The sequence below is a fragment of the Scyliorhinus torazame genome, chromosome 10, assembly GCF_047496885.1.
Source record: "Scyliorhinus torazame isolate Kashiwa2021f chromosome 10, sScyTor2.1, whole genome shotgun sequence".
Taxonomy (NCBI): Eukaryota; Metazoa; Chordata; class Chondrichthyes; order Carcharhiniformes; family Scyliorhinidae; genus Scyliorhinus; species Scyliorhinus torazame.
In genome coordinates, this window is record NC_092716.1 from 238,498,788 (window position 1) to 238,514,110 (window position 15,323).

The 15,323-nt window shown below is 50.0% G+C and overlaps 1 protein-coding gene across 6 annotated transcripts in view; it reads right to left on the reverse strand.

The window, feature by feature from the left end:
* The window catches only part of LOC140384679 (leucine-rich repeat-containing protein 4C-like), a 1,407,047-nt gene that overhangs the window by 771,135 nt on the left and 620,589 nt on the right, over positions 1-15,323 (reverse strand). For 2 of the 6 annotated variants that reach the window (XM_072466608.1, XM_072466605.1), the window contains one exon: positions 4,337-4,401. The exons of the other annotated variants lie outside the window; for them this stretch is intronic. The gene's annotated coding sequence lies outside the window, so the exon portion shown is untranslated. The remainder of the gene's footprint in view (positions 1-4,336; positions 4,402-15,323) is intronic. 6 annotated transcript variants of the gene reach the window in all.

Genomic DNA, 15,323 nt, shown 5'->3' on the forward strand with positions numbered 1-15,323 from the left:
AGGCGCCAGTCGGCGGACATCGCGCCGATACCGGAGAATTTTGCCCCTGGTTTGGAGTCCGCGCATGCGCACGGCGGTGGGCTCCAATGGCCGCGCCGAGCTCCATGGCGGACTCGCACCGTGGAGCCAGACGGAAAAATGAGAACCCCCCCCCCCACCCGATCGGCAACACACCCGAGCATCAAACCACGTTTAAGCCTTTCAGGCTCCTCCCGGTGTCCGATCCCCCCCACCTCGCCGACCAGGGCAGCCACGGACTGAGTGCACAGCCGCCACGCCAGCATCCCGACCAGCAATAGGTGATTAGTTCCACGCCATTGGAAACTCTGCCAGTCGGTAGCGGAGGTTTCCTGGACGGGCCTCTGTCAATGAGGGGTGTCGGCGGGGTGTCGGAGAATCTCGCCCCAGATGTCCCGAGGGCCCGTATCCGCAGCTAAAGCTGCGAGATTTACTTTGGTCCCTGCTAGCCCGCTGCAGAACATTGAATTAGCTCAACTTTGCAGCGCACACGTGACTTGTTCCCCGCAGTTCAATAGCAGACTGGCCTGCGGGGGAGAACTCCTGGTTCTTATACTCCGCCTTCAGGGCGGAGCTAGAGGTCAACAGCCAACCAGGACCCGGGATCTGTCAGCCAATGACATCACGGCTTCACAGTCCCACATGACCCCTAATGCATACTACCACAAACTTGTTTCTCGAAATTTCTGGAGTAAATTCTCCGTGGTCACGCCGATTTTCGGGCCCCGGAGAATCGCCGAACCGGCGGCGGGTCCGATTATGGCGTGAAAGTGGATTCTCTGGAGAATCCAGACCCCTATTTATATTGTACTGATTTTTGTGGTATTGCATTACAGGCTATTACCAAAATGTCGGTTATCTGTAACCTCAGTTGGATCAGCAAATCTGAGAGTGAGTAAATGTATTCTTCAGACGGTGATTCCAGATTCTTTCCCCAAAACATGGTGAATTATCTGACTTCATCGGGACGTCCAAGATTCACCGAGGTACCCATGAATTAGGAGCAAATCAGCCATGTCCTTGGTCAATATTCACGAATCCCGGACTTTTATTTTTTCATTTCTGGTTATTGGTGCCAATGACCAAGCCACAATCTGTTGCTCATCCCTAATTTCCCTTGAGAAGGTGCTGATGAGCTGTCTTTTTGAACTGCTACAGTGCACCAGGTTTAGATATACCCACAGTGCTGTTACGAGTTCCAGGATTTTTGCCTAGCAACAGTGACGGAACAGCGATTTATTTCCAAGTCAGGGTGGTGTGTGGCCTGGAGGGAAACTTGCAGACGGGGTGGCACGGCGGCGCAGTGGTTAGCACAGCTGCCTCAAAGCACCAGAGACCAGGAGCGGGATTCTCCCATCGCGTGGCTAAGTGTTGACACCGGTGTAAAAACGGGTGTTTTACTGCGGCGTCAAAAGGCCTTTTGGTGCCCGATTCTCCGGGCCACAGGGGGCCAGCACGGCGCTGAAGCGGCCCACGGCGTCAACTGGGCGCCACGGGGTCCGTGCATGCGCAGTGGCACCGGCGTCAACGCGCGCATGCGCAGTGGCTCACTTCTCCGCGCCGGCCCCAACACCAAATGGCGTAGGGCTACAGGGGCCAGCGCGGAAGAAAGGAGGCCCCCAGCCCGAGAGGCCGGCCCGCCGATCGGTGAGCCACGATCGCGGGCCAGGCCACAACGGAGGCCCCCCCCCCCACCCACCCCCCGGGGTCGGACCCCCCCTCTCCACTCACAGGCTGCCCCCGGACCGCCGGCTCAGAGCATGTTAGAACGACGCCGGCGGGACTCGGGTGTTTTGTCACGGCCATTCGGCCCATCCAGGCCGGAGAATTGCGGGGGGGGGGCCGCTCCAGCTGGGTTAAGGCGATAAGATTGAGGTGTGGACTGAAGTAGAGTGCCCTTTCCAAGAGCTGGTGCAGCCGCGATGGGCCAAATGGCCTTACTTCTGCACTGTAAACTCTACATCTTAAAAAAAAATTGATAATCAAGCGAGCTATATTTTTCCTGAATGGTGTTGAACTTCTTGAGTGTTGTTGGAGTTGCATTTCCAGGCATATGTATAGTACTCCATCACACTCCTGACTGACCTGTGTTTTGGGAGGTTAGAAGATCACATCATTCCCAACCTCTGACCTGCTCTTGGAGCACAGTATTTATGAGGTTGGTCCAGTTCAGTTTCTGGTCAATGGTAACCTCCAGGGTGTTGATGGTGAAAGATTCAGTGATAGTAATGTCATTGAATATCAAGTGGAAATGGTTAGATTCTCTCTCATTGGAGTTAGCCATTGCCTGGCACTTACATGACATGACTGTTGCTTGCCATTTATCAGCCCAAGCCTGAATGTTGTGCAGGGCTGCATATGGCCATGGACCACTCCAGTATCTGAGGAAACACAAATGGTCCTGAACATTGTGCAATCATGGGCAAACATCCCCACTTCTGGCCTGCACACATGTAGCCAGCAAGTAAGAAAAGGGTAAAGCTCACCAATAATTACTTCCGTTGCTCAGTCGGATGTCAACACTCACCAAAGGACAAGATGTGGATATCAGAGACCTGTATGAACCCGGCTTACATGGACGATGGAGGCCAGAAGCGGATGACACTACTCAAGTAGAGATCTGTAGTCCTGATAAGACACAGTCACCATTTTCCATTTCATGTTGCCTGAACAATTATGCCAGGGGATATCAGGAGAAAATCCTTAGGTTTAGAGAAATGCTGAGAAGCTCGCTTTGCAGAACCAATTCCCCACTCATTTATGAAACAATTCAAGTCTTGCCTGAACAGGCAACCCAATTCCTAATAAAAACAACTGAAAATTCGCAACATAGATGTACACAGCTTATATTTTCATAACATTACTGAGAACAATTCTTTATTCCAATCTATGTGCTCAGCAAGGTGCATTTGTTCCAACTTCAATCTGAGATGACTATATATTTCCAGAATCTCAAGTATAAGCCTAGTTTTCTGCACATTTTCTGCCCTGGTCATGTCTAGTCATATATTAAAAAAGTGTCAGAAAAATAGCAGAATCAGCTGACTTAACTATTTCTATTAAAAATGTGCATTAAAGTTTGAAGAGATTTGTCCACCTTTAACACCCAAATGCTCAAAACATTTCTTTGCAAGGTGCCACTGTACATCTGAGCACACACACATACATTTGAAATGAGCTATGACAACATTTAATGTTATTTTGTCCAAAAACCCTGTTGCAGGAAAACGTACAAACTTGACAAACTCTTGCGATCACTTTGCAAGGTCGACAACAATAAGCGAAAATTGCATTTCACTCTGTCTGTTGCAAGATCCTTTCTCTGTCGAAAAAAACACTCATGTGGTGCACAATAGGTGTTACTTGTTAACTTTCAGATAAAGTGTATATATAATTGTATAACATAAATTATCCTTCATCATCTAGCTCACCGCTGATGGCCTACAAAATAGTAAATTTGCCATAGTCCCAGATGACCATAGGGTGCTTTCCTCTTTGAGGGGGAGAGCTGACTGGTGGTGGTTTAATCTGAAGGTCACCACACTTCAGGCGAGGGGCAAGGTTGAGAAGGCGAGGCCTTCATGTGTAATCTCAGCCGGTACGGGGATTGAACCGGTGCTGCTGGTCTCACTCTGCATCACAAACCAGCTTTCCAGCCAACTGAGCTCAAAGTCAGTGCCTAAGGGCGGCATGTGGTGCAGTGGATAGCACTGGGACTGCGGCGCTGAGGACCCGGTTTCGAATCCCGGCCCTGGGTCACTCTCCGTATGGAGTTTGTGCATTCTCCCCATGTCTGCGTGGGTTTCACCCCACAACCCAAAGATGTGCAGGTTACGTGGATTGGCCATGCTAAATTGTCCCTTAATTGGCGAAAAAAATAATTGGGTACTCTAAATTTTTTTTTTAAAGTCCGTGCCTCAAAGCTTTTCGATTTTAATCAACTTTGATTAACTGCAATTATTAAAATTGGATCAATGCAAAGTTCTGAAATATGTTGAAATTGTCACCAAAAATGCCCTGCAACTGAACCGTAAACAACGAAGCAGCATTAACTATTGTTGCCAACTGCTCTTTCAAAGGGCCAGTGCAGTCTCGATCAGCCGAATGGCCTCCTTCTGCACTATAAATTCTATGATTCTAAGATTCTATGGTCTATGCAGAGGGACAGTAAATGAGAGAAAGAATGTAATTCGTCCCTCACATTATCCAGAATACAACCTGAAGCAGGAGTGCCATAAACAGCTTGGCGGGCAAGATATGCTGTTGCAGTTGATTTCCGAGCCATCACTTTAATTAATAATTAATTGGCATTTCTTACCCAACAGAGCTTTGTGGTAATCAAAAAGTTGCTTTCTGAACTCTAGCCAAAGATTTGGAAAGTTTCTGAATAGAAATAAATTGAACAGCGTTAACGTTGTGAGATCTTTTTGAATACATTATACTTCAAAAAAGTAAAAACTTTTCCAGTGAATGCCACTTGAATTTTTTATTGCATCATGGGGTAATGCAGCCATCATTTTGACTGCAACCGGCGACCCAGCATGTTTCAAGACAAAATAAAGGACAAGAATGGACAAGCTTCAAACTCAGCTGGAAAACTGCTGCAGCCATTAGTGCATAGGTAATACTTGACTTCAAATCCATTCTTCGAACACAGCAGCATACAGGCTTTTAGGCATCTTTCATTTCAAAGCCTGCAGACTTTCAGTTGAGCAGGCACTATAGAATTTGAGAGACAGCCAGTACACTAGATCCATCAAGGCTTCATTAGCTGTAAGAGTCCTTGCAGTTTTTTTCTAATGAGACCTGTGCCACCACCAATTGGGACATTCGATTATTACACAAATGTATTAGCTAATAATACACAGAAATGTCGCAAGTGTACTGGGGCTGTTAATTTTTTTTCTGACTTGCTTTCTACCAAGTAAATTTACTGCATTTTCTGGAATAAATAATACACTTTCCCTTACTCATTTCTGAATTATTCACCAAATTCACCAGAATTGATTAAGTGGAGGGCTTTTGTAATTTTGTAAGTGTGGCCTATTAAAGTTCATATATCACAAATTGTCTTAGTCATAAGGAATGTAGACTGAATATTGCAGTGAGATCATTAAGAGCGCTGACTTATTTTCACTTTCTGATCCATTATTGTTTGTGCTTAAATGCAAACGATTATATCAAAAATTCTGCCCTTCATTGGGTACTCATTTCTGAATAAATCGAATAATTAGTTTGAGTATTGGATATCAAAATAGATTTGGTTGATGACTGAACTGAATTTCCCCTATTAACCAGTAACCACTTTAAGAGTTTAAGTAATGTTTTCAGTGGTGACAAATCTCAATAAGCAAGTTTCCTGAAGCAAGAATGGGTGATAGAAAACGTGGCATTATGGCTCAGCAGAATTCTTTCGCAAGAGCTTTGTCACTGATGAAGCAGATCAAGAGATGCAGCCTCATAACATTATAACATTCTGAGGTAGATTTTATCTTTGACCGATGGGTAAATAAATGGTCACAGAAGGTCATTGACTTATTTTCCAACTCAGTCAACCCACATTTTAGATGTATAACAAGTAGCCAATCTGTTTTCCGAGTTAACTGCCTGCTGGTAAAAGTTGTAATCTACCTGCCTGTCTTTAGATTCAGAGAAATGATTTAAAAAATTGAACAACGCTCAGTTACACTTATTTTGGGCGGGATTCTCTGTCGGCCGATGCCGGAATCGGGAATCATGGGCAGGATTCTCTCAGCCCTGGGCCGGGCAAGAGAATCCCCGTGACCGGGCCACGCCGCCCCGACGCCGGCACGCGATTCTGCGCAGAGAGGAATATCGGTATTGGCGCCGGCGTGGTTGGCGCAGCACCGGTCACGGGCCGCTCTACGCAGCCGCCCGTGGATTCCCGGGCTGGGATGGGCCGAGCGGCCGTCGTGGAAATGCTGAGTCCCGCCGGAGCCGTCCACACCTGCTCGCAGCCGGCGGGAACTCAGCGTTGAAGGGTCAGGTGGTGGCCTGTGGGAGTGGCGAGGGGGGGCTCTGACCCCGGGGGGACCTCCGATGCGGCCTGGCCCGCGATTGGGGCCCACCGATCGCCGGATCGGCCTCTCTGGCTGGGGGACTCATTTCCTACACGCCGGCCCCTGTATTCCTGTGCCACGTTGCGTCGGGGCCGGCGCGTTGAAGGAAGCCACCATGCAGGCGCGGATACCGCGCCGCCCAGTTCGCGCCGGGATCGGCAGCTGAACCGCTCCAGCGCCATGCTGGCCCCCTGTAGGGGCCAGAATTAGTCCTGGGAGCGGCCCGTTCACGCCATCGTAAAATGTGACGGCGTTTACGACGGTGGGGACACTCTACCGTGGGATGAGAGAATCTCGCCCGATGCATCAGCCAAAGATCGTGGCCGGCGGCAGGCGCCAAGACAGAATGGCATGCTCCGATCCCTCGACAGCGGCATGAATGCGTTCTATGCCGCACGTCGGCGAGGCCATGCAAATGGTACAGTAAACATAATTGGCCAGATCATTAACTGGCTCGCCCCGGTATTCTCTGGGCCTCCCGTGATGCTCCGTCTCCGCAAGGAGGAATTACCAACGGTGGGATTCGGATATAAAATCGGGAAGCAGAAGCCCTGGCTGCTGAGGGAGAGCGAGGACATATTCTCAAAGGTGCAACCATGGGCTTCCGGAGTTGCCGCTGGCTGGGCAAGTGTCCGCCACAGCGGGGAGAGCAGTGAAGGGGTTGGGCCGTGCGGTAGGGATCACGCCCTGGGACCAGGGTGTCCAGGCACGGGCCGCCACTGCTATGACCTTCAAGGCAGCCACCTTGCCATGCACCACACTGACTGCCCACAATGGCCCATGGTTGCGCAGAATGACACCGGCCGTTTGGGAACCCCAACCCCGCCCACCCACACTCGGGTGCCACCCTGCTGGTGGGGCATCACGTGGCCCACCCAAGGGAGATGCCCACAGTAAATCCCACAGGAGGGCACCATACAGGGCACGCAGAGTGTACAGCTGGCATGTGTAGGGCCAGCTACTGGTACCCCTGCCAACAGGGACGGATGCCAGGGCCAGAGGTCCCTTAGTTGCCAGGCACTGATGGGCTCGGAATGCGGTGCAGAGGGCAGAGTGCTGGGGGAATGGCCGGAGGGTGGATCTGGGGATGGGAGGGGAGGGTGAGGAGAGGACATACGGGGGCAGGGGCTGCCATGCAGGCCTGTGCCAGGGCCATCATGTAGTCCTTTGGGCCCGATCGGGCATGGGATACCCACTACGCTAACATGTCCGTACTTTACCATCTGCAGACAATGGATTGCTCTCTGGCCCCGCCGACCAGGTCAAACACCCTCTGCTCAGCGGCGGTGAGGGGCTGCAGCTCCAGCAGGCCCCGTCCGGTCTGCTTTTTCTCTCTCTCTCTCTCTGCGATTGTAGGCTGCCTTCTCCTGGGGGAAAGATAATGCACAGTGTGAACACTCAGAAGTGGGCAGCAGAGAGGATCCGTGGCTGTGGCCTGTGTGTAGGGCACCTGGCCATGGCGGGTGGTATGGTTCTTGGCATGGGACGGGGGTGGGCTGTGGGCACCCTTCACGAAGGTGGGGTTCGATCACCCTCTGGAGGACGGGGGGGGGGGGGGGGGTGGTGGCTACGGGTATGTGGGATGGGGGTTGATTCAAGGGGCATGGTGCTGGTGATCGCCCATCTCGGTTGGCCTGGGGTTCGCCCACCCGCTCCCAGCACTGCCTACTGGTCTGCCTGGTGAGACAGCGTGGAGGGGGTTGTGCCTATGGGTGTGGAGGGTGTGGGACGGGAATGGAGCAAGGAGCATGAGACTGGTTACTCACCCTGTCCGCCCTGAGGAGGTCATGCAGGCTCTTGCAACACTTTTGACCGATCCTGATGGTGGAACCCACGGCGCCCAATACTTCGGTCACCTGCGCCCAGTCCCAGTTGACGTCCACATGTGTCAGCCGCCTTCCCACCCTGGGGAACAACGTGCCCCGCCTCTCCTCCACGGCATCCAGCAGGGTCTGAAGCCCCGCATTGGCGAAACGGGGTGCTGCTCTTCGGAGTTCCATCTTGCTGTCTGGAATGAGAATGTGTGGGGAGTGGAGTGCTAATATGCGGCTGCAGCTTGTCAGCCTCGAGTGCCAGGCCCAAACCCGGCGAATCAGACACAGCTAACCAGACTCAACAGTCATCCAGTCTCGAAATGTTAGCTCATATTCTCTCCACAGATGCTGTCAGACCTGCTGAGATTGTCTGGTGTTTTCTGTTTTTGACTTAGAAAATCTAGGTTCGGTATAATAAAAATGTAAATGTTCTTCCCTCTTTACAGATGTTCTGTAAGGAAGATTTAATCCCTAATTAGTCCCTAATGGGACTATTAGTATCTCCCAAGACTTTCCACCATGTAAATTTATTTATAATTTCATTATTTCAGTCTCTTCTATATCCTGTACCATCGATGAGAGAATACAAGGCTTTGAGATGAATGCTTGGTCGTTCATGCTATATTAATATGATCCCCGTAGAGACCAATATTTTTCATGTTGCTGGCACATCTTCACACCCATATACTGGACGGGATTCTCTGTTCCTGAGATTTAGGCCGGGATTCTCTCAGCCCGGGCCGGGCTGGAGAATCTCCATGACCAGCGCGAATCGCGCGACGCCGCCCCGACGCCGGGACAAGATTCCCCGCAGAGCGGCGAGTCCGCATCATTGGAGCTGGCGCGGTGCTGGCCGGGGGCCCCCCAGCGATTCTCGGCCCGGAATAGGCCGAATGGCCGTGTCAAAAAACCCGCCGGCGCCGTTCACACCTGCTCTCAGCCGACGAGAACTCACGTGGAAGGGTCAGAGGGAAGCTTGTGGGGGGGGGAGGGGATGTCTGACCCCGGGGGGGGGGGGGGGGGGGGGCCTTCAATGTGGCCTGGCCCACGATTGGGGCCCACCGATCGGCGGGCCGGCCTCTCGGGCTGGGCCTCCTTTCTTCCGCCCCGGCCCCTGTAGTCCGGCGCCATGTTGCATCGGGGCCGGCGCCAACTGCGCATGCGCAGACCCCGCGGCTCCCAGTTGACCCCAGGATCGGCAGCTGGAGCAGTGTGGGCCTGATTCAGAAGCCAAATTCTCCAGAAATCGACCAGCAAATCGAGATCTCATAATAATTGTGACAGCTACATCTGACCATGAAACCAGCTAGTACAATTTGGCCGCAATGTTTAAAAATCCACGCCTCCAGGACAATCAAATGACATTTTACCGTACATTCTTTTAACCTTTTTTACTGCAATCTAACTTCCCTTATTTCTGACACCTGTGTGTGAGAGATGTTCTGCGTTTTTCCCATCGGACTTAGTGGTTAACAAATTTGCTCTTTCTTTGATTCAATGAAGCCTTCTTTGCTTGGCTCCTTATTGCCCACAGCTTAAATAATTAAACACTGAAAAAGTATATCCTCGTAAAAAATAAACTTAAATCTTTGTTGTGGCCAATTGAGGTTGAACCGAGAGGAGTGAGTTCACCCCTTGTCATTAGGTCGTCACTGTTGTAATGGATGATTTGGTTCAAACATGTCTGGTGATTACTAGCATTGCTTCTCTATCGATAAAATACTCAAGACTTTAATTCTTCCGCTCATTGTTATTTTGTTTTATTCCCAACTTAATTCAGCAGTTTTCTTTCCCACACTCCAGCAACCACCGTCACAGACTTCATCAGTAAGTGTGTCGAGGACTGTGTACCAAAGAAGACAATACGCGTGTTCCTCAATCGGAAACCCTGGCTCCACCAAAGGGTCCACTCCCTGCTAAAGTCCCGGATGGAGGCGTTCAAATCTGATGACGCTGACCAATGTAAGAAATCCAAGTGCGGAAAGCCATCAGGGATGCAAAAAGACAATACCGCATCAAACTAGAGTCCCAGGCCAACGACACAAACCCAAGACGTCTATGGCAGGGCTTACATGAGATTACAGCCTACAAAGCAAGGCCAGGCGGAGTCTCTGGGGCTGGGAACATCCCTCCCCGATGAACTGAACAAGTTCTATGCCCGCTTTGAACAGTCAGCCAATACATCAGTGCCACCCGCCCCAAACAGCCTGAACACACCCATACACACTATCACAGCCTCGGAGGTAAAAGCTGCCTTCTTGAAAGTAAACCCGCGGAAAGCGACGGGCCCCGACGGAGTCCCTGGGCAAGAACTCAGAGCCTGTACTGACCAGCTAGCAAGTTTATTCGCAGATAACTTCAACACCTCACTTCTCCGCTCTGAGGTCCCGACCTGCTTCAAGAAGACCACCATAATATCAGTTCCAAAGAAGAACAAGTAGCCTGTCTCAACGACTACCGACCGGTGGCCCTGACATCTGTTACAATGAAATGCTTTTGAGCGGCTAGTCATGAGACGGATCAACGCCAGCCTCCCAGATGGTCTCAATCCATTGCAGTTCACCTAAAGCAGCAACCGATCCACAGCAGATGCTATCTCTCTGGCCCTACAGTCAACTCTCGAACAACTCAACAACAAGGACACCTACACCAGACTGCTGTTCATAGACTACAGCTCCGCCTTCAACACTATTATCCCAACAACACTAATAACCAAACTCTGCAATCTTGGACTTGACCCCTCCCTGTGCAGCTGGATTCTTCACTTCCTCACCAACAGACCGCAATCTGTCAAGAAAGGTGACAACACCTCCTCTACAATAGTCCTCAACACCGGGGCCCCGCAAGGATTTGTGCTCAGTCCTCTATTGTACTCCCTGTACACACACGACTGTGTGCCGAGATTCAACTCCAATTCAATCTATAAGTTTGCAGATCATACGTATCTCAAACAACGGCGAATCAGACTACAGAAGGGAGATAGATCACTTGGTTGCATGGTGTACCAAAAACAAACCTCTCTCTAAATGCTGAAAAGTCCAAGGAGCTGATCATCGACTTCAGGAAGGGTAGCATGACACCCCCCCATCTACATCAATGGCTCCGAAGTGGAGATGGTCGATAGCTTTAAATTACTAGGGGTCACCATCACTAAAGGTCTGTCCTGGTCCACTCACGTTGATGCAACAGTCAAGAAAGCCCAACAATATCTCTACCTCCTAGGGAAGATAAAGAAATTCGGCATGTCTGCATCGACTCTCAAAAACTTCTACAGATGTGCCATAGAGAGCATCCTGTCCGGCTGCATCACAGCTTGGTATGGCAACTGCTCGGCCCAAGATCGCAAGAAAGGCAGACATCATTGTCAGAGACCCTTCACACCCAGGCTTTGCCCTCTTCCAGCCCTTCCATCAGGCAGAAGGCACAGAAATTTGAAGACCCGCACATCCAGACAGAGGAACAGCTCTTTCCCCACAGCTACAAGACTCCTTGACAACTCTCCCTTGGACTGATCTGTTCCCTGTAAGAACACTATTCACAACGCCCTATGCTGCTCTTGTTTGGCCGTGTTCCACACTGTAACCAATCGCTGTTTGTCAATGTACCATTTGTCAATGTACTCTGTCGATTCTTCTTTTGTCTGCTATGTACGTACTGTGTACGTTCCCTTGGCCACAGAAAAATACTTTTCACTGTACTTCGGTACATGTGACAAGAAATATCAATCAATCAATGAAGGCATCAACTCCAGCCTCCTTCTGTATTTCCAGGTATGCATTATATCTGAGCTCAGTACAGAACTTACCTGATAGTATACTGGTACACTCCTAGTAGCAGTTGGCAGGTGGTCATCAAGAGTGAGAATCTGTGACTACTATTCTGTTTAGGGTGCTCGTAGAGCCCTTGCTAACGAGAAACTCATGAAACGTAACCACTTTCGTAAGTTAATGACTCATTGGACTGTCATAAAATGTTACTCCAAATCTTCTGGTCTCAAAGTCATCAGGGACATATGATGCTCATCGTGCTCCCACAGAATTCCCAACACTTACATGGAAATTTCCCAGGAAGTTTTAACATCTGATGGGAAATTTCCCTGCTCCCTGGCATCCTCCATGAATGTCTCCAGTTTCGAGCGAGAGTCAGAGGCTTCAGAGAGTTAAGCAGCTTGGGTACTTGGGTAGTTACCCAGGAAATGTTCGGCCAATCAATCCTAGTTGAATACCTGGGTCACTACAGAGCTGAGATAGAGCAACTGTCCTCCCAAATCACTCCCATTGGCCCCACCCGAATACCTGACTAACACTTACCTGATTATCCCCTGACCTGACTACCCCTCCCAACCTGTCTACCCACCCTACACAGCTGCCACCTCACCCACCCGCTACCTACCCACCCACCACCTCACCCACCTGTCACCCTACCTATCGCCACACCTAGCTACCACACTACCCACATGTCACCCTACCCACACACCATCTCACTCACCTACCACCTCACCCACCTGCCATCTCATTATCCTTGCCATTTCGCCTGCCCAACCCACTCAGCCATTTACCTCATCCATCTACCTACCCCACTCACCCATTTGCTAACATTTGCACTGGACATGCAAGTTTACAGCACAGCAGTCAATGCCATAAAAAGGTGTGTCCTGTCCCCCCCCCCCCCCCCCCCCCCCCCGTCCCAGAGGACCACAGTACTCTGCATTTCTGGGAACGCCGGGATCAGAAGACCCGGCAAGAAGCAGGGTTGAGGCAGGGCAAAGTTCCAGCAGATCCAACGATGATTCCGATCCTTGGAATTTACACATTAGCAACTGAGTCGTGGGCCTGATTACTTAAGACTCCTCGATTTCTCTAAAATGTGCGGGAAGCAGTTGCAACACTGCTCAAAATTAACAGAAATATACAGGTTATAATTCTCCTGAACAATGTCATTTTAAAAATAAATATTAATACTGTTGTGGACGTTCATACTGCAATGTGAAATTACATCTTCGCCACCCAAAGAGAGTTAAACTGTCCAATCTGTATTGTCACAATATTCAACGACGCTGAGATTTGAACTCTCAGCAGGCCAACAGGTAAAACAATTAACAGCCTAAATACAACGATATTCTCACACTATTCAACCAGCAATCATTTTAATTGATGCGCATTGTGCGAACAACAACCGGGGTTCCAGCCCGTCTCTCAGCTATGTGATATTGTTGCTTTGCAAAAATGTCAAGTGTAATGGGCAACCTACATCAACTGCAAAGAAGTGCTGACAAATTAGCACGCGGATTTCCTTTGTTTCCGACCAAAAGTCCTTTACATTCCCCCTCAATTATATTACGATGATTAAATATTTCACTGCTGTGGACAAGGTCTGATAGGAGCTTCTCTCTTCATTAGCATTCTTTATAGAAAGGAGAAAGCATGTTCCCTGTTTTTTTTTGTTGAGCCAGTGGCAGTCATTTTCCTGGCTGCCTTTATTCCCTTTTGTTGGTGCAGTTGAGACAAGGTCAAGGGTGGAGAGACAGCACAATCCATCATTCCTTCATCCGAGGGGATGGCAATTTTTGTTTACAGGCTTCAGGCAAATAGTTATCGGGAGGAACATTGCCACTATTCATCTTTATAGACCCTCAGAGACTTACCGTACTGATGATTATAAGGTAGGTGCCATGTGGTTGAAGGCTATTCAATGAATAACAGTCACAGTTTCTTTTGCCATTATGCAAGCAAGGATTAATATCCAGCACAAAGGGACTGCAGGCAGCGAATTCAAATATTAATCTTGGCCCACAATGTTTCGACACTGAATCCTGCCCACCATAAATTATATTTATTATAGTGCAGTAAAACTGAAGGAAACACTGGAAACATAATGTAGTCATCAGTCTAAATTGCCTATCATTAGCACATATGTTATACACTGGGTAAGTAGTTTAGTAACCAGTTTTGGGGGTGAAATTGTCCCAACGAACTGGCAGCCAATTTTGCATTCCAACTTATCACCTCACAACCGAAGCTCGGAGAGGATAATTCAAACTCTTTTGGGTGGGCAGTTTCCTGGTCCCAGTATTGCTTGTATTGGATTTGAAATTAAAATCTTCACAAAATTTTCCAAGTTGACGGAAAAAAGTACTAACACGGCGAGAAATCTGCTGCCCATTCTCTCGGGGCCCATTACACGCTATTGGCATTAACCAATTTCACCCTCATCATATTTAAGACAAGAGCAAGAAGCAGAGAGATCTGTGGTTGTGGATTAGATATCTCAGGTGCAAATTATTGTCTGAAACTCTGCGATATTCTTGCGTTATTCTTGCTATTTATCGGGTGGCACAGCGGTTAGCACTGCTGCCTCCCAGCTCCAGGGACGCGGGTTCAACTCCGACCTCAGGTGACTGTGTGGAGTTTGCACTTTCTACCCGTGTGTGCGTGGGTTTCCTCCGGATGCTCCGGTTTCCTCCCACAGACCAATGATGTGCAGGTTAGGTGGATTGGCCATGCTAAATTGTCCTTTCGTGTCCACAAGGACAGGTGGGGTTACTGGGCTACGGAGATAGGGTGGAGGCGTGGACTTAAGTCGGGTGCTCTTTCCAAAGGCCGGTGTAGACACGATGGGCAGAATGGCCTTCAACACTGTAAAAATTGCACGTGGAAGTTCTATTAACATTCGCAGTAAATACAGCCAGATTCCCTTTATTTTGGGTGCAGCCCAAAAAGGAGTTATGAAACCAAAATTTGGACAAGTATTGTATGAATTTCAGTTCTCTGAAACAGCCTTCTGAGAGCCTACACGCGGTGGGGGTGAGGGGAGAATGAAATACCAACATATAAGAAATCGGGGGCGGGATTCTCCGACCCCACGCCGGGTCAGAGAATTGCCATGGGCTGGCGTGAATTCCGCCCCCGCCGCCCGCCGAATTCTCCGAAGGGTTGAAAATCGGTAGGGCGTCAATCAATGCCGCCCGCCTCAGAGAATGGCAGGGGCAGGCAGGAGACAATGGACTCCAGGGCTGCCCATATTCTCCCGGCCGGATGGGCCGAAGTCCTGCCGACGTGACCATGGGTCAAGTCGGCGTAAATCAAAACATCTTTTTAACGGCGTCAACCAGTGCTGATAGTTGATGCCGTCCAGCGTGGAGGTAGGTCACAGCCTGGGGGGGTCCGCAGGAGAGGTGATGGCATGGCCACAGTGTGTGTGTGTGGGGGAGAGGTTTGTGAGGGTGTGTGTGCGGCGGGGGAGGGGATGAGGTGGGATGGGCTTCGGGGGAGTGCCGGGTACGGGGGGGGATGAGTGCCAGCGAGGGGGACGGGGGGATGAGTGCCAGCGAGGGGGAAGGGGGAGGGGCATGAGTGCCGGGTTCGGGGGGATGAGTGCCGGGGAGGAGGAGATGAGTGCCGGGGAGGTGGGG